Source organism: Oncorhynchus gorbuscha, unplaced genomic scaffold (genome assembly GCF_021184085.1).
Source record: "Oncorhynchus gorbuscha isolate QuinsamMale2020 ecotype Even-year unplaced genomic scaffold, OgorEven_v1.0 Un_scaffold_2521, whole genome shotgun sequence".
NCBI lineage: Eukaryota > Metazoa > Chordata > Actinopteri > Salmoniformes > Salmonidae > Oncorhynchus > Oncorhynchus gorbuscha.
The window spans coordinates 17,120-40,000 of record NW_025747012.1 but is presented as its reverse complement, the minus strand read 5'-3'; the positions used below and the strand labels follow the sequence as shown (position 1 = coordinate 40,000).

The window sequence follows — 22,881 nt, the reverse complement described above, 5'->3', positions numbered from 1 at the left end:
AGTGGTCATAGGAGGGTCCACACGGAGCCCTATTCCCTACAGTATATAGTATATAGTGGTCATAGGAGGGTCCACATGGAGCCCTATTCCCTACAGTATATAGTATATAGTGGTCATAGGAGGGTCCACATGGAGCCCTATTCCCTACAGTATATAGTGGTCATAGGAGGGTCCACATGGAGCCCTATTACCTACAGTATACAGTATATAGTGGTCATAGGAGGGTCCACATGGAGCCCTATTCCCTACAGTATATAGTGGTCATAGGAGGGTCCACATGGAGCCCTATTCCCTACAGTATATAGTGGTCATAGGAGGGTCCACACGGAGCCCTATTCCCTACAGTATATAGTGGTCATAGGAGGGTCCACACGGAGCCCTATTCCCTACAGTATATAGTGGTCATAGGAGGGTCCACACGGAGCCCTATTCCCTACAGTATATAGTGGCCATAGGAGGGTCCACATGGAGCCCTATTCCCTACAGTATATAGTGGTCATAGGAGGGTCCACATGGAGCCCTATTCCCTACAGTATATAGTGGTCATAGGAGGGTCCACACGGAGCCCTATTCCCTACAGTATATAGTATATAGTGGTCATAGGAGGGTCCACATGGAGCCCTATTCCCTACAGTATATAGTGGTCATAGGAGGGTCCACATGGAGCTCTATTCCCTACAGTATATAGTGGTCATAGGAGGGTCCACATGGAGCCCTATTCCCTACAGTATATAGTGGTCATAGGAGGGTCCACATGGAGCCCTATTCCCTACAGTATATAGTGGTCATAGGAGGGTCCACACGGAGCCCTATTCCCTACAGTATATAGTGGTCATAGGAGGGTCCACACGGAGCCCTATTCCCTACAGTATATAGTGGTCATAGGAGGGTCCACACGGAGCCCTATTCCCTACAGTATATAGTGGTCATAGGAGGGTCCACATGGAGCCCTATTCCCTACAGTATATAGTGGTCATAGGAGGGTCCACATGGAGCCCTATTCCCTACAGTATATAGTGGCCATAGGAGGGTCCACATGGAGCCCTATTCCCTACAGTATATAGTGGTCATAGAGGGGCCACATTGAGCCCTATTCCCTACAGTATATAGTGGTAATAGGGGCTCATAAGACCTGTCGTTTTGGATAAAAGTAGCAATAATCAGTGTTTCCCAATCCTGGTCCTCGGGACCCAAAGGGAGGTGCACAGTTTAGGTTTTGCCCTATAGGACCGACCCACTAGATTCAACTGATGACCTCTTCATCACCTCTTCGTCACCTCTTCGTCACCTCTTCGTCACCTCTTCGTCACCTCTTCGTCACCTCGTCGTCACCTCTTCGTCACCTCTTCGTCACCTCTTCGTCACCTCTTTGTCACCTCTTCGTCACCGGGCCTTCAGTTGAATCTGGTGTGTTTCTTATAGGGAACCTCTTTGGGCCCCAGGACCAGGGTTGGGAAACGTGTGTCTAAATCACTTCAATTATCTATTAAGTCAATTTACTTCCAGAATGGACTGCGTTCAATTCAAATAGACCCCCCAAACCTGGCAGTGACATAGCTACATGACATAGCTACATGACATAGCTACATGACATAGCTACATGACATAGCTACATGACATACTGTATATTCCTGGCATGGTAAGTGCTTGTAGATGACAGTGACATAGCTACATGACATACTGCATATTCCTGGCATGGTAAGTGGTTGTAGATGACAGAGACATAGCTACATGACATACTGTATATTCCTGGCATGGTAAGTGGTTGTAGATGACAGAGACATAGCTACATGACATACTGTATATTCCTGGCATGGTAAGTGGTTGTAGATGACAGAGACATAGCTACATGACATACTGTATATTCCTGGCATGGTAAGTGGTTGTAGATGACAGAGACATAGCTACATGACATACTGTATATTCCTGACATGGTAAGTAGTTGTAGATGACAGAGACATAGCTACATGACATACTGTATATTCCTGACATGGTAAGTGGTTGTAGATGACAGTGACATAGCTACATGACATACTGTATATTCCTGGCATGGTAAGTGGTTGTAGATGACAGTGACATAGCTACATGGCATACTGTATATTCCTGGCATGGTAAGTGGTTATAGATGACAGTGACATAGCTACATGACATAGAGTCTGATATATTAGGTGGAGTGGTTATAGATGACAGTGACATAGCTACATGACATAGAGTCTGATATATTAGGTGGAGTGGTTATAGATGACAGTGACATAGCTACATGACATCTGTTCTGATAGGTGGAGTGGTTATAGATGACAGTGACATAGCTACATGACATCTGTTCTGATAGGTGGAGTGGTTATAGATGACAGTGACATAGCTACATGACATCTGTTCTGCTATATTAGGTGGAGCTGATTCTGGTGAAGGAGCACAACGGCGTCCAGTTCACCACCTCCACGTTGGTCAGCCCCGCTGGACACCCCCACGGCCACGGCCTTGCTCTGGGCCCCAGTCACGGACACACCCCTGTCCCCGGAGAAGAGAGGGAGACCTGGGGGAAGAAGATCGACTTTCTCCTGTCGGTGATAGGGTTCGCTGTGGACCTGGCCAACGTGTGGAGGTTCCCCTATCTCTGCTATAAGAACGGAGGAGGTGAGAAGGGGGGAGGGAGGGAGTGGAGGTTCCCCTATCTCTGCTATAAGAACGGAGAAGGAGGGAAGGAGGGAGGGAGTTTGTGGAAGTTTACATTTTACATTTACATTCCCCTATCCCTACTATAAGAACGGAGGAGGTGAGACGGAGGGAGGGAGGGAGTGGAGGTTCCCCTATCTCTGCTATAAGAACGGAGAAGGAGGGAAGGAGGGAGGGAGTTTGTGGAAGTTTACATTTTACATTTACATTCCCCTATTCCTACTATAAGAACGGAGGAGGTGAGACGGAGGGAGGGAGGGAGGGAGTGGAGGTTCCCCTATCTCTGCTATAAGAACGGAGAAGGAGGGAAGGAGGGAGGGAGTTTGTGGAAGTTTACATTTTACATTTACATTCCCCTATCCCTACTATAAGAACGGAGGAGGTGAGAAGGGGGGAGGGAGGGAGTGGAGGTTCCCCTATCTCTGCTATAAGAATGGAGGGGGTGAGACGGAGGGAGGGAGGGAGAGAGAGAGACAAAGAAAGAGAGATAGAGGGGGAGAGAGATATCTTCTGCACAGATTCTGCCAGACCTGGGCCCTGACAGTAAATCTCAGTAAGACAAAAATAATGGTGTTCCAAAAAAGGTCCAGTCACCAGGACCACAAATACGAATTCCATCTAGACACCACTGCCCTAGAGCACACAAAAAACTATACATACCTTGGCCTTAACATCAGCGCCACAGGTAACTTCCACAAAGCTGTGAACGATCTGAGAGACAAGGCAAGAAGGGGCTTCTATGCCATCAAAAAGAACATAAATTTGACATACCAATTAGGATCTGGCTAAAAATACTTGAATCAGTTATAGAATCTATTGCCCTTTATGGTTGTGAGGTCTGGGGTCCGCTAATTATACTCGCTAAATTTAAAAATCCAGAAAATAGACATTCAATTCTATAACCACCTAAAAGGAAGAGATTCCCAAACCATCCATAACAAAGCCATCACCTACAGAGAGATGAACCTGGAGAAGAATCCCCTAAGCAAGCTGGTCCTGGGGCTGTTCACAAACACTGCAGCACAATTAGACCCAACCAAATCATGAGAAAACAAAAAGATAATTACTTGACACATTGGAAAGAATTAACAAAAAAACAGAGCAAACTAGAATGCTATTTGGCCCTAAACAGAGAGTACACAGTGACAGAATACCTGACCACTGTGACGACCCAAAATTAAGGAAAGCTTTGACTATGTACAGACTCAGTGAGCATAGCCTTGCTATTGAGAAAGGTTGTGGTAGGCAGACTGAGCTGCGCTTCCTAACCTCCTGCCCAATGTATGACTATATTAGAGAGACATATTTCCCTCAGATTACACAGATTCACAAAGAATTTTGATAAACTCCCATATCTACTGGGTGAAATACCACAGTGTGACATCACAGCAGCAAGATTTGTGACCTGTTACCCCAAGAAAAGTGCAACCAGTGAAGAACAAACACCATTGTAAATAAAACCCATATTTATGCTTATTTATTTTCCCTTGTGTTCTTTAACCATTTGTACATTGTTAAAACACTGTATATATATAATATGACATTTGTAATGTCTTTATTCTTTTGGAAGTTTGTGAGTATAACATTTACTGTTCACTATTTATTGTTTATTTCACTTTTGTTTATCCATTTCACTTGCTATGGCAACGTAAAAAATGTTTTCCCATGTCAATAAAGCCCCTTGAATTGAGAGAGAGAGAGAGAGAGAGAGAGAGAGAGAGAGAGAGAGAGAGAGAGAGAGAGAGAGAGAGAGAGAGAGAGAGAGAGAGAGAGAGAGAGAGAGAGAGAGAGAGAGAGAGAGAGAGAGAGAGAGAGAGAGAGAGAGAGAGAGAGAGAGAGAGAGAGAGAGAGAGAGAGAGAGAGAGAGAGAGAAAGAAAGGAGGAAGGGAGAGAGAGAGAGTGAGAGAGAGAGAGAGAGAGAGAGAGAGAGAGAGAGAGAGAGAGAGAGAGAGAGAGAGAGAGAGAGAGGAGGAAGAGAGTGAGAGAGAGAGAGAGAGAGAGAGAGAGAGAGAGAGTGAGAGAAAGAAAGGAGGAAGGGAGAGAGAGAGAAAGATTGAGAGAGAGAGAGAGAGGAGAAAGAGAGAGAGCGAGAGAGAAAGGAAGGAAGGAAGGAAGGAAGAGAGCAAAATGAAGAGAGAGAGAGAAAGAGAAAGAGAAAAGGAGAAAGAGAAGGAGAAAGAGAGAGTGAGTGAGAGAGAGGAAGGAAGGGAGCAAAATGAAGAGAGATGAATCCTTATCTATGTGTGTTTGAGCAGGCGGGAGGGATGATGGGGTGAGTGTGAGGCCTTACTCTTTAGAGATAAAAGAGAATCTCCTCGGCTGATCAAACTGCAGATTATCTACAACAATTAGTTACACCTTCTACAGTTAGAATGTTCACTGAGTTGGTGAAATAACCTTATAGCAATTAGTTACACCTTCTACAGTTAGAATGTTCACTGAGTTGGTGAAATAACCTTATAGCAATTAGTTACACCTTCTACAGTTAGAATGTTCACTGAGTTGGTGAAATAACCTTATAGCAATTAGTTACACCTTCTACAGTTAGAATGTTCACTGAGTTGGTGAAATGACCTTATAGCAATTAGTTCTTCCCATTTGAATTATTTTGCAGAATGTTCCGGTTCGATTCAATTTCAATTCAATTTCATCACCCATGGCTATGCATGGTTATGAATGTGCTTTGCATGGTAATGAATGTGCTATGCGTGGTTATGAATGTGCTATGCATGGTTATGAATGTGCTATGCATGGTTATGAATGTGCTTTGCATGGTTATGAATGTGCTATGCATGGTTATGAATGAGCTATGCATGGTTATGAATGTGCTATGCATGGTAATGAATGTGCTATGCATGGTTATGAATGTGCTATGCATGGTAATGAATGTGCTATGCATGGTAATGAATGTGCTATGCATGGTTATGAATGTGCTATGCATGGTTATGAATGTGCTATGCATGGTTATGAATGTGCTATGCATGGTTATGAATGTGCTTTGCATGGTTATGAATGTGCTATGCATGGTAATGAATGTGCTATGCGTGGTTATGAATGTGCTATGCATGGTAATGAATGTGCTATGCATGGTAATGAATGTGCTATGCATGTTATGAATGTGCTATGCATGGTAATGAAGGTGCTATGCATGGTTATGAATGTGCTAAGCATGGTTATGAATGTGCTATGCATGGTAATGAAGGTGCTATGCATGGTTATGAATGTGCTATGCATGGTTATGAATGTGCTATGCATGGTAATGAATGTGCTATGCATGGTTATGAATGTTTAATGAAGCCCTTATGTAGGTTCCCTTTATATGAGATGTCTCTACCATTATTGTCATGTATTGTCATGTCTAGCCTCAGACTCTCAGGCTCAACTAGATCAGAAAGGAAAGGACGGCCGGGCAAGACTATGTCATTCATCCTGTCCTGTCTCTCTGCCACCAAAATCAGCCTTCCTGGTGCCCTTCCTGTTACTATGAATGCTCTAAGTATGGTTATGCCTGTGTTATGAAGCCCTTATATCTCTGTTGCCGTATAGGAGCTTTCCTGGTGCCCTTCCTGTTACTATGAATGCTCTAAGTATGGTTATGCCTGTGTTATGAAACCCATATATCTCTGTTGCCATATAGGAGCGTTCCTGGTGCCCTACCTGTTACTATGAATGCTCTAAGTATGGCTATGCCTGTGTTATGAAGCCCTTATATCTCTGTTGCCGTATAGGAGCTTTCCTGGTGCCCTACCTGTTACTATGAATGCTCTAAGTATGGCTATGCCTGTGTTATGAGACCCTTATATCTCTGTTGCCGTATAGGAGCGTGCCTGGTGCCCTACCAGTTCTTCATGCAGATAGCAGACATGCTTGTGAATTGCTTATGTATAGGTTATGACTGTGTTATAAAGCCATTGTGTAGGTACTCTCTCTGTCCCCTCTAAGAGCGTTCCTGGTGCCCTACCTGTTCTTCATGGTGATAGCATTATGTATTGTTATGAATATGCTATGTATGTGCTATGAAGGCATTATGTATGTGCTATGTCATGTCATCCTGTCCTGTGTCTCTCTGTCCCCACTAGGAGCGTTCCTGGTGCCCTACCTGTTCTTCATGGTGATAGCATTATGTATTGTTATGAATATGCTATGTATGTGCTATGAAGGCATTATGTATGTGCTATGTCATGTCATCCTGTCCTCTGTCTCTCTGTCCTCTCTAGGAGCGTTCCTGGTGCCCTATCTATTCTTCATGGTGATAGCAGGCATGCCTCTGTTCTACATGGAACTGGCTCTGGGACAGTACAATAGAGAGGGGGCCGCTGGTGTCTGGAAGATCTGCCCCATATTCAAGGGTAGGAGAGAGAGAGTGTGTGTGTGTGTGTTTTAAGATAACTACCATTGTTTATCCCCAAACAACGCCAGTCAGATGGAAAACTGAAAATTGGCTTTTAGAGTCTCTCGGTCTTCGGTGATAAACACATTTTGGGCCAATCTTCCAGTACTTTCCGACACATCGATAAACACTCCGGTGAGCGGAAACCATCGAATTAACATGACGAGTGTCAAAGGAAGAAATGTGACCTTTTCTGTCACGTTCCAACACCCCCCAACCCCCCCCCCTCATAACCACGGTGCTGCAGACCCCCATCATAACCACGGTGCTGCAGACGTTGCTCTGGACCCCCTCCCCCCATCATAACCACGGTGCTCTAGACCCCCCTCATAACCATGGTGCTGCAGACGGTGCTCTGGACCCCCAACCCCCATCCATCATAACCACGGTGCTCTAGACCCCCTCCCCTCATAACCATGGTGCTGCAGACGTTGCTCTGGACCCCCCTCCATCATAACCACGGTGCTCTAGACCCTCCCCTCATAACCATGGTGCTGCAGACGTTGCTCTGGACCCCCCCCTCCATCATAACCACGGTGCTCTGGACCCCCTCCATCATAACCACGGTGCTCTGGACCCCCCCTCCTCCATCATAACCATGGTGCTGCAGACGTTGCTCTGGACCCCCTCCATCATAACCACGGTGCTCTAGACCCCCCTCATAACCATGGTGCTGCAGACGGTGCTCTGGACCCCCCTCCATCATAACCACGGTGCTCTGGACCCCCCCTCCATCATAACCATGGTGCTGCAGACGTTGCTCTGGACCCCCCCTCCATCATAACCACGGTGCTGCAGACGGTGCTCTGGACCCCCTCCATCATAACCATGGTGCTCTAGACCCCCTCCATCATAACCATGGTGCTGCAGACGGTGCTCTGGACCCCCCTCCATCATAACCACGGTGCTGCAGACGGTGCTCTGGACCCCCCTCCATCATAACCACGGTGCTGCAGACGGTGCTCTGGACCCCCCTCCATCATAACCACGGTGCTGCAGACGGTGCTCTGGACCCCCCCATCATAACCACGGTGCTCTAGACCCCCCTCCATCATAACCATGGTGCTGCAGACGGTGCTCTAGACCCCCATCATAACCATGGTGCTGCAGACGGTGCTCTAGACCCCCTCCATCATAACCACGGTGCTGCAGACGGTGCTCTGGACCCCCTCCATCATAACCATGGTGCTGCAGACGGTGCTCTAGACCCCCATCATAACCATGGTGCTGCAGACGGTGCTCTAGACCCCCCCCTCCATCATAACCACGGTGCTGCAGATGGTGCTCGAGCCCCCATCATAACCACGGTGCTCTAGACCCCCATCATAACCATGGTGCTGCAGACGGTGCTCTAGACCCCCCCCCATCATAACCATGGTGCTGCAGACGGTGCTCTAGACCCCCCCCATCATAACCACGGTGCTGCAGACGGTGCTCTAGACCCCCACCCACCCAGCCAACTATCCAGCCACCCACCCACCCAGCCATCTATCCACCCCCACCCAGCCATCTATCCACCCACCCACCCAGCCATCTATCCACCCACCCACCCAGCCATCTATCCAGCCACCCACCCAGCCATCTATCCACCCACCCACCCAGCCATCTATCCACCCACCCACCCAGCCATCTATCCACCCACCCACCCAGCCATCTATCCATCTATCCAGCCACCCAGCCACCCACCCAGCCATCTATCCAGCCATCTATCCAGCCACCCACCCAGCCACCCACCCAGCCACCCACCCAGCCATCTATCCACCCACCCACCCAGCCATCTATCCAGCCGCCCACCCACCCAGCCACCCACCCACCCAGCCACCCACCCAGCCACCCACCCAGCCATCTATCCACCCACCACCCAGCCATCTATCCACCCACCCACCCAGCCATCTATCCACCCACCCACCCACCCAGCCATCTATCCAGCCACCCACCCAGCCACCCACCCACCCAGCCATCTATCCAGCCACCCACCCAGCCATCTATCCACCCACCCACCCAGCCATCTATCCACCCACCCACCCAGCCATCTATCCACCCACCCAGCCATCTATCCATCTATCCAGCCACCCAGCCACCCACCCACCCAGCCATCTATCCAGCCATCTATCCAGCCACCCACCCAACCACCCACCCAGCCACCCACCCAGCCATCTATCCACCCACCCACCCAGCCATCTATCCAGCCGCCCACCCACCCAGCCACCCACCCAGCCATCTATCCACCCACCACCCAGCCATCTATCCACCCACCCACCCAGCCATCTATCCACCCACCCACCCACCCAGCCATCTATCCAGCCACCCACCCACCCCCACCCACCCAGCCATCTATCCAGCCACCCAGCCACCCACCCACCCAGCCACCCACCCAGCCACCCACCCAGCCATCTATCCACCCACCACCCAGCCATCTATCCACCCACCCACCCAGCCATCTATCCACCCACCCACCCACCCAGCCATCTATCCAGCCACCCACCCAGCCACCCACCCACCCAGCCATCTATCCAGCCACCCAGCCACCCACCCACCCAGCCATCTATCCAGCCACCCACCCACCCACCCACCCACCCACCCACCCAGCCACCCACCCAGCCACCCACCCACCCAGCCATTCAGCCATCCATCCATCGGTCTATCTGTCTCTATGTTAAGGTCCCTGACTGAGTGTCAGTATTGGATGTTGTTGTTTTAATCAGCGGTCTCACATGCACCCAGCCCCCTGAGCTGAGACAGAGAGAATAGCTGCAGTCACTCAACAGGGAATCGCTGCAATCACATCTGATCGTTTGTTTTTTTCCTAACAATCAATGTTTTCAAAAGACGACATGATCACTCGTGATGCTAATGAAATCCGCCTCGACAAATATCACTTCTTGTAGATTTAAAAGAGCCGTTGGGAAAAGAGCCAGGACATCGTATCGCCATCAGAACGAAAGAGATGGACCCGCGTTGGTCTTGAAGGTTAGGATGAAAGTGAACAGTAGAGCGCGGACACGCTGCTAAACGCACGGAAAGGGCAGATCTGGGGATAAATAAAGAGAAGTGAGAGGAGACCGCAGAGGCCAACCTTTAGAAAGCTTGGCTTGTTGTTGTCTTTCATGTTAAAGCACTTAAAAAAAAATAATCTGTGTTATCCGTGTGTATTCTAGAACTAGAACTAGAACTAGAACTAGAACTAGAACTAGAACTAGAACTAGAACACACGGATAACACAGAATTAAAAAAAAGTTTACTTCTGAAAAGTGTTTATGTAAAATATGTCAGAATGTAGAGTGTTGAGGTTCACAGGAGGTGTGTTTTATCCAGGAACAGATGTGACCTTTGGCCTTTGTGATACTTCCAGTTGATGTCAATTATTTATTGTGATATTTTTTTTCCCTGTTTTGTGTTTTCTGTCTACCTCTGCTATGGTCTGAGCCTGTATTCTAAACCATTGTGATCTTGAACTATGACCTTTCACCTTTCACCTTTTCTCCCCAGGTGTTGGTTTCACAGTGATCCTGATCAGTCTGTACGTGGGCTTCTACTACAACGTGATTATAGCCTGGGCCCTGTTCTACCTGTTCTCTTCCTTCTCCGGAGAGCTGCCCTGGGTCCACTGCAACAACACCTGGAACAGCCCCAACTGCTCGGACCTCTGGGCCTTCAACAACTCCCTCAACGACACACACAAGTCCACCCCGCAGCAGAGTACTTCGAGTGAGTCTGGCGTTTCGTCTCTCGATCCGAGTCTGAACTGAGACGGTTGACTTCTTTCTTAAAGGTTATTTGTTTCTCTGACGTGTGTTAAGGTTGGGCATTTTTCAGAGGGATCAGCTTCACCTTTTTCTCTCGTTGGCATTCAATTACACAAAGGTGCACATTCATATCATCGGGCTTTATTTGAAACCTGGACCCAGAAGACATGCCTGAGAGAGCCAGAAGTTCACATCCCGGTCTATGTGTTTCCATACCTTCATAGTCCTGGTCGTCCATCTAGATACTGTGTCAATGTCTTCATAGTCCTGGTCGTCCATGGAGATACTGTATCCATGTCTTCATAGTCCTGGTCGTCCATCTAGATACTGTATCAATGTCTTCATAGTCCTGGTCGTCCATCTAGATCCTGTATCAATGTCTTCATAGTCCTGGTCGTCCATCTAGATACTGTATCAATGTCTTCATGGTCCTGGTCATCCATCTAGATACTGTATCAATGTCTTCATAGTCCTGGTCGCCCATGGAGATACTGTATCAATGTCTTCATAGTCCTGGTCGTCCATGGAGATACTGTATCAATGTCTTCATAGTCCTGGTCGCCCATGGAGATACTGTATCAATGTCTTCATTCTCCTGGTCGTCCATCTAGATACTGTATCAATGTCTTCATAGTCCTGGTCGTCCATCTAGATACTGTATCAATGTCTTCATCGTCCTGGTCGTCCATCTAGATACTGTATCAATGTCTTCATAGTCCTGGTCATCCATCTAGATACTGTATCAATGTCTTCATAGTCCTGGTCGTCCAGACTGTATCAATATCTTCATAGTCCTGGTCGTCCAGACTGTATCAATGTATTCATAGTCCTGGTCGTCCATCTAGATACTGTATCAATGTCTTCATAGTCCTGGTCGTCCAGACTGTATCAATGTCTTCATAGTCCTGGTCGTCCAGACTGTATCAATGTCTTCATAGTCCTGGTCGTCCAGACTGTATCAATGTCTTCATAGTCCTGGTCTCCCATGGAGATACTGTATCAATGTCTTCATCGTCCTGGTCGCCCATGGAGATACTGTATCAATGTCTTCATAGTCCTGGTCGCCCATCTAGATACTGTATCAATGTCTTCATGGTCCTGGTCATCTATCTAGATACTGTATCAATGTCTTCATAGTCCTGGTCGTCCATCTAGATACTGTATCAATGTCTTCATAGTCCTGGTCATCCATCTAGATACTGTATCAATGTCTTCATAGTCCTGGTCGTCCATGGAGATACTGTATCAATGTCTTCATCGTCCTGGTCGTCCATGGAGATACTGTATCAATGTCTTCATAGTCCTGGTCGTCCATGGATATACTGTATCCATGTCTTCATTCTCCTGGTCGTCCATGGAGATACTGTATCCATGTCTTCATTCTCCTGGTCGTCCATGGAGATACTGTATTAATGTCTTCATAGTCCTGGTCGTCCATGGAGATACTGTATCAATGTCTTCATAGTCCTGGTCGTCCATGGAGATACTGTATCAATGTCTTCATAGTCCTGGTCGCCCATGGAGATACTGTATCCATGTCTTCATGTCCTGGTCGTCCATCTAGATACTGTATCCATGTGTCTATACTCCTGGTCGTCCATGGAGATACTGTATCCATGTCTTCATGTCCTGGTCGTCCATGGAGATACTGTATCCATGTCTTCATGTCCTGGTCGTCCATGGAGATACTGTATCCATGTCTTCATGTCCTGGTCGCCCATGGAGATACTGTATCCATGTCTTCATGTCCTAGTCATCCATGGAGATACTGTATCCATGTCTTCATGTCCTGGTCGTCCATGGAGATACTGTATCCATGTCTTCATGTCCTGGTCGCCCATGGAGATACTGTATCAATGTCTTCATGTCCTGGTCGTCCATGGAGATACTGTATCAATGTCTTCATAGTCCTGGTCGTCCATGGAGATACTGTATCCATGTCTTCATGTCCTGGTCGTCCATGGAGATACTGTATCAATGTCTTCATGTCCTGGTCGCACATGGAGATACTGTATCAATGTCTTCATGTCCTGGTCGTCCATGGAGATACTGTATCTATGTCTTCATGTCCTGGTTGTCCATGGAGATACTGTATCCAGTGTTCTTGTTAACAGATTAACAGGTGTCTCATATTTTTAGCAAAGGCGGTTTGTTTTGACAATTCAGACCTGTCATGGAGTCATGGACAGACAGGCAGTCACTATCTTTATCTCCACCTGGGAGCAATTTCATCTTGTCTGAGTCAGGGCCATTCAGTTGACACAAAGATATCCTCTCCTTCTTCTACTTTTCCTTCTACTTCTTCTCCTTCTTCTACTTTTCCTTCTTCTTCTTCTTTTCCTTCTTCTCCTTCTTCTACTTTTCCTTCTTCTTCTTCTTCTTCTACTTTTCCTTCTTCTTCTCCTTCTTCTACTTTTCCTTCTTCTTCTTCTTCTTCTTCTACTTTTCCTTCTTCTTCTTCTCCTTCTTCTACTTTTCCTTCTTCTTCTTCTTCTTCTACTTTTCCTTCTTCTTCTTCTTCTTCTTCTTCTTCTTCTACTTCTTCTCCTTCTTCTTCTTCTTCTTCTTCTACTTTTCCTTCTTCTTCTTCTTCTTCTTCTACTTCTTCTCCTTCTTCTTCTACTTTTCCTTCTTCTTCTTCTTCTACTTTTCCTTCTTCTTCTTCTTCTTCTTCTTCTTCTACTTCTTCTCCTTCTTCTTCTTCTTCTTCTTCTTCTTCTACTTTTCTTCTTCTTCTTCTTCTTCTTCTTCTTCTTCTTCTTCTTCTTCTTCTTCTTCTTCTTCTTCTTCTTCTTCTTCTTCTTCTTCTTCTTCTTCTTCTTCTTCTTCTTCTTCTCCTTACCTGGGACTGTTAGTTACCTAGCTGTTAGTTGATTAGTTGTTATAACCTGTTATAACTGATCTGTTCCAGGTGTGGGGTGCTCCACCTACAGGACAGTGAGGGTATAGCTGACCCGGGACTGTTAGTTACCTAGCTGTTAGTTGATTAGTTGTTATAACCTGTTATAACTGATCTGTTCCAGGTGTGGGGTGCTCCACCTACAGGACAGTGAGGGTATAGCTGACCCGGGACTGTTAGTTACCTAGCTCTTAGTTTATTAGTTGTTATAACCTGTTATAACTGATCTGTTCCAGGCGTGGGGTGCTCCACCTACAGGACAGTGAGGGTATAGCTGACCTGGGACTGTTAGTTACCTAGCTGTTAGTTGATTAGTTGTTATAACCTGTTATAACTGATCTGTTCCAGGTGTGGGGTGCTCCACCTACAGGACAGTGAGGGTATAGCTGACCAGGGACTGTTAGTTACCTATCTGTTAGTTGATTACCTGTTATAACTGATCTGTTCCAGGCGTGGGGTGCTCCACCTACAGGACAGTGAGGGTATAGCTGACCTGGGTCTGCCTCGTTGGCAGCTGACATCCTGTCTAGCTGTGGTCATCGTGGTTCTCTACTTCAGCCTCTGGAAGGGGTCAAGACCTCAGGGAAGGTAGGTGGTCCTCCTGTACTGGCTCCATATCAACCTACAGAAATATACCTCTTTGCTGAAATGCTGTACTGTTGTCTAGTTAGTTGTGTCTTTACAATGTGCACTCATTCTGGATATGAAAGATGAGCCATCCCACTGCAGAGCAGGATGTCCAGGTGAAGTCAGATCTGGGCCCTGTGAGCAGAACACCCGAACAGGGACACTATCTGTAGCTCTATGAGCAGGGTATTAAGCCCTGGCCTAGAACAGAACAGAGTGGGCCAGGTTGTTGAGTCCATGTGTGTAGAACAGAACAGAGTGGGTCAGGTTGTTGAGTCCTGGCCTAGAACAGAACAGAGTGGGTCAGGTTGTTGAGTCCTGGCCTAGAACAGAACAGAGTGGATCAGGTTGTTGAGTCCTGGCCTAGATCAGAACAGAGTGGGTCAGGTTGTTGAATCCTGGCCTATAACAGAACAGAGTGGGCCATGTTGTTGAGTCCTGGCCTAGAACAGAACAGAGTGGGCCAGGTTGTTGAGTCCTGGCCTAGAACAGAACAGAGTGGGCCAGGTTGTTGAGTCCTGGCCTAGAACAGAACAGAGTGGGTCAGGTTGTTGAGTCCTGCCCTAGAACAGAACAGAGTGGGTCAGGTTGTTGAGTCCTGGCCTAAAACAGAACAGAGTGGGTCAGGTTATTGAGTCCTGGCCTAGAACAGAACAGAGTGGGTCAGGTTGTTGAGTCCTGGCCTAGAACAGAACAGAGTGGGACAGGTTGTTGAGTCCTGGCCTAGAACAGAACAGAGTGGGCCAGGTTATTGAGTCCTGGCCTAGAACAGAACAGAGTGGGCCAGGTTGTTGAGTCCTGGCCTAGAACAGAACAGAGTGGGCCAGGTTGTTGAGTCCTGGCCTAGAACAGAACAGAGTGGGTCAGGTTGTTGAGTCCTGGCCTAGAACAGAACAGAGTGGGTCAGGTTGTTGAGTCCTGGCCTAGAACAGAACAGAGTGGGTCAGGTTGTTGAGTCCTGGCCTAGAACAGAACAGAGTGGGTCAGGTTGTTGAGTCTATGTGTGTAGAACAGAACAGAGTGGGTCAGGTTGTTGAGTCCTGGCCTAGAACAGAACAGAGTGGGTCAGGTTGTTGAGTCCATGTGTGTAGAACAGAACAGAGTGGGCCAGGTTGTTGAGTCCGTGTGTGTAGAACAGAACAGAGTGGGTCAGGTTGTTGAGTCCTGGCCTATAACAGAACAGAGTGGGCCAGGTTGTTGAGTCCTGGCCTAGAACAGAACAGAGTGGGCCGTGTTGTTGAGTCCTGGCCTAGAACAGAACAGAGTGGGCCAGGTTGTTGAGTCCTGGCCTAGAACAGAACAGAGTGGGCCAGGTTGTTGAGTCCTGGCCTAGAACAGAACAGAGTGGGCCAGGTTGTTGAGTCCTGGCCTAGAACAGAACAGAGTGGGTCAGGTTGTTGAGTCCTGGCCTAGAACAGAACAGAGTGGGCCAGGTTATTGAGTCCTGGCCTAGAACAGAACAGAGTGGGTCAGGTTGTTGAGTCCTGGCCTAGAACAGAACAGAGTGGGCCACGTTGTTGAGTCCTGGCCTAGAACAGAACAGAGTGGGCCAGGTTGTTGAGTCCTGGCCTAGAACAGAACAGAGTGGGCCGGGTTGTTGAGTCCTGGCCTAGAACAGAACAGAGTGGGCCAGGTTGTTGAGTCCTGGCCTAGAACAGAACAGAGTGGGCCAGGTTGTTGAGTCCTGGCCTAGAACAGAACAGAGTGGGTCAGGTTGTTGAGTCCTGGCCTAGAACAGAACAGAGTGGGCCAGGTTATTGAGTCCTGGCCTAGAACAGAACAGAGTGGGTCAGGTTGTTGAGTCCTGGCCTAGAACAGAACAGAGTGGGCCAGGTTATTGAGTCCTGGCCTAGAACAGAACAGAGTGGGTCAGGTTGTTGAGACCTGGCCTAGAACAGAACAGAGTGGGCCAGGTTGTTGAGTCCATGTTTTCCCGTGCAGGTTGTGTGGATCACAGCCACCATGCCCTACGTGGTCCTGACCGTCCTGCTGCTGCGTGGGGTCACCCTCCCTGGAGCCATGGATGGCATTAAGGCCTACCTCAGCGTCGACTTCCTACGACTCTGTGAGCCTCAGGTAAGAATGGGGGAGAGGGGAGGAGAGATAGAAAGACAGGAAGGAGTGAGAGAAACAGAAAGAGAAAGATTGAGAGAGAGATAGAGAGAGAGAGAGAGAAAGAGAGAGAAAGAGAGGAGAGAGAGAGAGAAGAGAGAGAGAGAGAGAGAGAGAGAGAGAGAGAGAGAGAGAGAGGAGAGAGAGAGAGAGAGAGAGAGAGAGAGAGAGAGAGAGAGAGAGAGAGAGAGAGAGAGAGAGAGAGAGAGAGAGAGAGAGAGAGCGAGAGAGAGAGAGAGAGAGAGAGAGAGAGAACAAGAGCGAGTTGCATTCAACTGAAATGTGTCTTCCTGCATTTAACCCAGTCAGAGAGGTGCTGGGTTGCTGCCTCAATCAACATCCACAGCGCCTGGGGAACAGTGGGTTAACTGCCTTGTTCAGGGACAGAATGACAGATTTTTAACCTTGTCAGCTTGGTGATTCGATCCAGCGATCTCGCTCTAAACACTAGGCTACCTGCATATATATATATATATACTGTATATATATTGTGTGCGTGTGTTTATGTGTTTATGTGTGTGTGAGAGAGATATGCTGATGTTTATATCTGTATTTCAACGCCACAGGTCGTCATTTAGTGCAGGAAAATACAAGATTCGTTATAAACAATTTAATATTTCAGTATCCATGACATCCCGACTGATGAAATGTATATATGAATCATTTGCCTTAATAAGGGCGCTGTAAGAATCTCCAGCTGTCCCCCCCCCCCTCCCCTCCAGTAGCAACGCACACGACCGCTAAGGACTCAAAGCAACAATTTGAGAATTAGATTAGACACATGGATGCAGCGACAATTTGCTAAATTACCCCCGGATTCACAAGTGTCTTTCATCTTTCTGTTGAATGAGTTTCCTGCAATTATCTCTAATAACAGCCTCCCCCCCCCCCTCCTCTGTGTCTGTTGTCCTCTGTCCCCCGGCTGTTTGTTGTGTAGGTTTGGATAGACGCTGCCACTCAGATCTGCTTCTCTTTGGGAGTCGGGTTTGGTGTGCTAATAGCGTTCTCCAGCTATAACAAATTCAGCAACAACTGCTATAGGTAAAGTAGAAGCACAGAACAAAACCCAGGGGTTCCGTGTCCCAAATAACACCCTATTCACTATATAGTGCACTACTTTAGACTAGGACCCATATCGCTCTGGTTGAAAGTAGTGCACTGCGTAGGGAATAGGGTGCTATTTGGTATGCTACCCTCAGTGTTGATGACAGAGGTGACAAACTGCTGCTGAGCTGGTGAATTACAATACCTTTCAAGGCGCTTACTTACTGGCCATGTCTATAACACCAGTCTGTTCTATAGAGGACAGTAATACCTACTGGCCATGTCTATAACACCAGTCTGTTCTATAGAGGACAGTAATACCTACTGGCCATGTCTATAACACCAGTCTGTTCTATAGAGGACAGTAATACCTACTGGCCATGTCTATAACACCAGTCTGTTCTATAGAGGACAGTAATACCTACTGGCCAGGTCTATAACACCAGTCTGTTCTATAGAGGACAGTAATACCTACTGGCCATGTCTATAACACCAGTCTGTTATATAGAGGACAGTAATACCTACTGGCCATGTCTATAACACCAGTCTGTTCTATAGAGGACAGTAATACCTACTGGCCAGGTCTATAACACCAGTCTGTTCTATAGAGGACAGTAATACCTACTGGCCAGGTCTATAACACCAGTCTGTTCTATAGAGGACAGTAATACCTACTGGCCAGGTCTATAACACCAGTCTGTTCTATAGAGGACAGTAATACCTACTGGCCAGGTCTATAACACCAGTCTGTTCTATAGAGGACAGTAATACCTACTGGCCATGTCTATCACACCAGTCTGTTCTATAGAGGACAGTAATACCTACTGGTCATGTCTATAACACCAGTCTGTTCTATAGAGGACAGTAATACCTACTGGCCATGTCTATAACATCAGTCTGTTCCTGGCCATGTCTATAACACCAGTCTTGTTCTATAGAGGACAGTAATACCTACTGGCCAGGTCTATAACACCAGTCTGTTCTATAGAGGACAGTAATACCTACTGGCCATGTCTATAACACCAGTCTGTTCTATAGAGGACAGTAATACCTACTGGCCATGTCTATAACACCAGTCTGTTATATAGAGGACAGTAATACCTACTGGCCATGTCTATAACACCAGTCTGTTCTATAGAGGACAGTAATACCTACTGGCCATGTCTATAACACCAGTCTGTTCTATAGAGGACAGTAATACCTACTGGCCATGTCTATAACACAAGTCTGTTCTATAGAGGACAGTAATACCTACTGGCCATGTCTATAACACCAGTCTGTTCTATAGAGGACAGTAATACCTACTGGCCATGTGTATAACACCAGTCTGTTCTATCGAGGACAGTAATACCTACTGGCCATGTCTATCACACCAGTCTGTTCTATAGAGGACAGTAATACCTACTGGCCAGGTCTATAACACCAGTCTGTTATATAGAGGACAGTAATACCTACTGGTCATGTGTATAACACCAGTCTGTTCTATCGAGGACAGTAATACCTACTGGCCATGTCTATCACACCAGTCTGTTCTATAGAGGACAGTAATACCTACTGGCCAGGTCTATAACACCAGTCTGTTCTATAGAGGACAGTAATACCTACTGGCCATGTCTATAACACCAGTCTGTTCTATAGAGGACAGTAATACCTACTGGCCAGGTCTATAACACCAGTCTGTTCTATAGAGGAGGACAGTAATACCTACTGGCCAGGTCTATAACACCAGTCTGTTCTATAGAGGACAGTAATACCTACTGGCCATGTCTATAACACCAGTCTGTTCTATAGAGGACAGTAATACCTACTGGCCAGGTCTATAACACCAGTCTGTTCTATAGAGGACAGTAATACCTACTGGCCAGGTCTATAACACCAGTCTGTTCTATAGAGGACAGTAATACCTACTGGCCAGGTCTATAACACCAGTCTGTTCTATAGAGGACAGTAATACCTACTGGCCAGGTCTATAACACCAGTCTGTTCTATAGAGGACAGTAATACCTACTGGCCAGGTCTATAACACCAGTCTGTTCTATAGAGGACAGTAATACCTACTGGCCAGGTCTATAACACCAGTCTGTTCTATAGAGGACAGTAATACCTACTGGCCAGGTCTATAACACCAGTCTGTTCTATAGAGGACAGTAATACCTACTGGCCATGTCTATAACACCAGTCTGTTCTATAGAGGACAGTAATACCTACTGGCCAGGTCTATAACACCAGTCTGTTCTATAGAGGACAGTAATACCTACTGGCCAGGTCTATAACACCAGTCTGTTCTATAGAGGACAGTAATACCTACTGGCCAGGTCTATAACACCAGTCTGTTCTATAGAGGACAGTAATACCTACTGGCCATGTCTATAACACCAGTCTGTTCTATAGAGGACAGTAATACCTACTGGCCAGGTCTATAACACCAGTCTGTTCTATAGAGGACAGTAATACCTACTGGCCAGGTCTATAACACCAGTCTGTTCTATAGAGGACAGTAATACCTACTGGCCAGGTCTATAACACCAGTCTGTTCTATAGAGGACAGTAATACCTACTGGCCAGGTCTATAACACCAGTCTGTTCTATAGAGGACAGTAATACCTACTGGCCAGGTCTATAACACCAGTCTGTTCTATAGAGGACAGTAATACCTACTGGCCATGTCTATAACACCAGTCTGTTCTATAGAGGACAGTAATACCTACTGGCCATGTCTATAACACCAGTCTGTTATATAGAGGACAGTAATACCTACTGGCCATGTCTATAACACCAGTCTGTTATATAGAGGACAGTAATACCTACTGGCCAGGTCTATAACACCAGTCTGTTCTATAGAGGACAGTAATACCTACTGGCCATGTCTATAACACCAGTCTGTTCTATAGAGGACAGTAATACCTACTGGCCAGGTCTATAACACCAGTCTGTTCTATAGAGGACAGTAATACCTACTGGCCAGGTCTATAACACCAGTCTGTTCTATAGAGGACAGTAATACCTACTGGCCAGGTCTATAACACCAGTCTGTTCTATAGAGGACAGTAATACCTACTGGCCAGGTCTATAACACCAGTCTGTTCTATAGAGGACAGTAATACCTACTGGCCAGGTCTATAACACCAGTCTGTTCTATAGAGGACAGTAATACCTACTGGCCATGTCTGTTCTATAACACCAGTCTGTTCTATAGAGGACAGTAATACCTACTGGCCAGGTCTATAACACCAGTCTGTTCTATAGAGGACAGTAATACCTACTGGCCAGGTCTATAACACCAGTCTGTTCTATAGAGGACAGTAATACCTACTGGCCAGGTCTATAACACCAGTCTGTTCTATAGAGGACAGTAATACCTACTGGCCAGGTCTATAACACCAGTCTGTTCTATAGAGGACAGTAATACCTACTGGCCATGTCTATAACATCAGTCTGTTATATAGAGGACAGTAATACCTACTGGCCAGGTCTATAACACCAGTCTGTTCTGGATCTACCAGGTATATTTATATGCTCTTGTCCTCTTCACTCTCTCTTCCAGAGATGCCATCATCACCAGTTCCATCAACTCCCTGACCAGCTTCTTCTCCGGCTTCGTCATCTTCTCCTTCCTGGGTTACATGTCCCATAAACACAGCGTGCCATTGGACAAGGTGGCCACAGACGGTCAGTATTCTTAGTGTTCTGGACAAGGTGACCACAGACGGTCAGTATTCTTAGTGTTCTGGACAAGGTGACCACAGACGGTCAGTATTCTTAGTGTTCTGGACAAGGTGGCCACAGACGGTCAGTATTCTTAGTGTTCTGGACAAGGTGGCCACAGACGGTCAGTATTCTTAGTGTTCTGGACAAGGTGGCCACAGACGGTCAGTATTCTTAGTGTTCTGGACAAGGTGGCCACAGACGGTCAGTATTCTTAGTGTTCTGGACAAGGTGACCACAGACGGTCAGTATTCTTAGTGTTCTGGACAAGGTGACCACAGACGGTCAGTATTCTTAGTGTTCTGGACAAGGTGGCCACAGACGGTCAGTATTCTTAGTGTTCTGGACAAGGTGACCACAGACGGTCAGTATTCTTAGTGTTCTGGACAAGGTGACCACAGACGGTCAGTATTCTTAGTGTTCTGGACAAGGTGACCACAGACGGTCAGTATTCTTAGTGTTCTGGACAAGGTGACCACATACGGTCAGTATTCTTAGTGTTCTGGACAAGGTGACCACAGACGGTCAGTATTCTTAGTGTTCTGGACAAGGTGGCCACAGACGGTCAGTATTCTTAGTGTTCTGGACAAGGTGGCCACAGACAGTCAGTATTCTTAGTGTTCTGGTCAAGGTGACCACAGACGGTCAGTATTCTTAGTGTTCTGGTCAAGGTGACCACAGACGGTCAGTATTCTTAGTGTTCTGGACAAGGTGACCACAGACGGTCAGTATTCTTAGTGTTCTGGACAAGGTGGCCACAGACGGTCAGTATTCTTAGTGTTCTGGACAAGGTGACCACAGACGGTCAGTATTCTTAGTGTTCTGGACAAGGTGACCACAGACGGTCAGTATTCTTAGTGTTCTGGACAAGTTGACCACAGACGGTCAGTATTCTTAGTGTTCTGGACAAGGTGACCACAGACGGTCAGTATTCTTAGTGTTCTGGACAAGGTGACCACAGACGGTCAGTATTCTTAGTGTTCTGGACAAGGTGACCACAGACGGTCAGTATTCTTAGTGTTCTGGTCAAGGTGACCACAGACGGTCAGTATTCTTAGTGTTCTGGTCAAGGTGACCACAGACGGTCAGTATTCTTAGTGTTCTGGACAAGGTGACCACAGACGGTCAGTATTCTTAGTGTTCTGGACAAGGTGGCCACAGACGGTCAGTATTCTTAGTGTTCTGGACAAGGTGACCACAGACGGTCAGTATTCTTAGTGTTCTGGACAAGGTGACCACAGACGGTCAGTATTCTTAGTGTTATGGACAAGGTGACCACAGACGGTCAGTATTCTTAGTGTTCTGGACAAGGTGACCACAGACGGTCAGTATTCTTAGTGTTCTGGACAAGGTGACCACAGACGGTCAGTATTCTTAGTGTTCTGGACAAGGTGACCACAGACGGTCAGTATTCTTAGTGTTCTGGACAAGGTGACCACAGACGGTCAGTATTCTTAGTGTTCTGGACAAGGTGACCACAGACGGTCAGTATTCTTAGTGTTCTGGACAAGGTGGCCACAGACGGTCTGTATTCTTAGTGTTCTGGACAAGGTGACCACAGACGGTCAGTATTCTTAGTGTTCTGGACAAGGTGACCACAGACGGTCAGTATTCTTAGTGTTCTGGACAAGGTGACCACAGACGGTCAGTATTCTTAGTGTTCTGGACAAGGTGGCCACAGA

General features: G+C 47.0%; 1 pseudogene; it reads left to right on the top strand.

The window, feature by feature from the left end:
• The window catches only part of LOC124026038, a 37,504-nt pseudogene that overhangs the window by 2,594 nt on the left and 12,029 nt on the right, over positions 1-22,881 (top strand).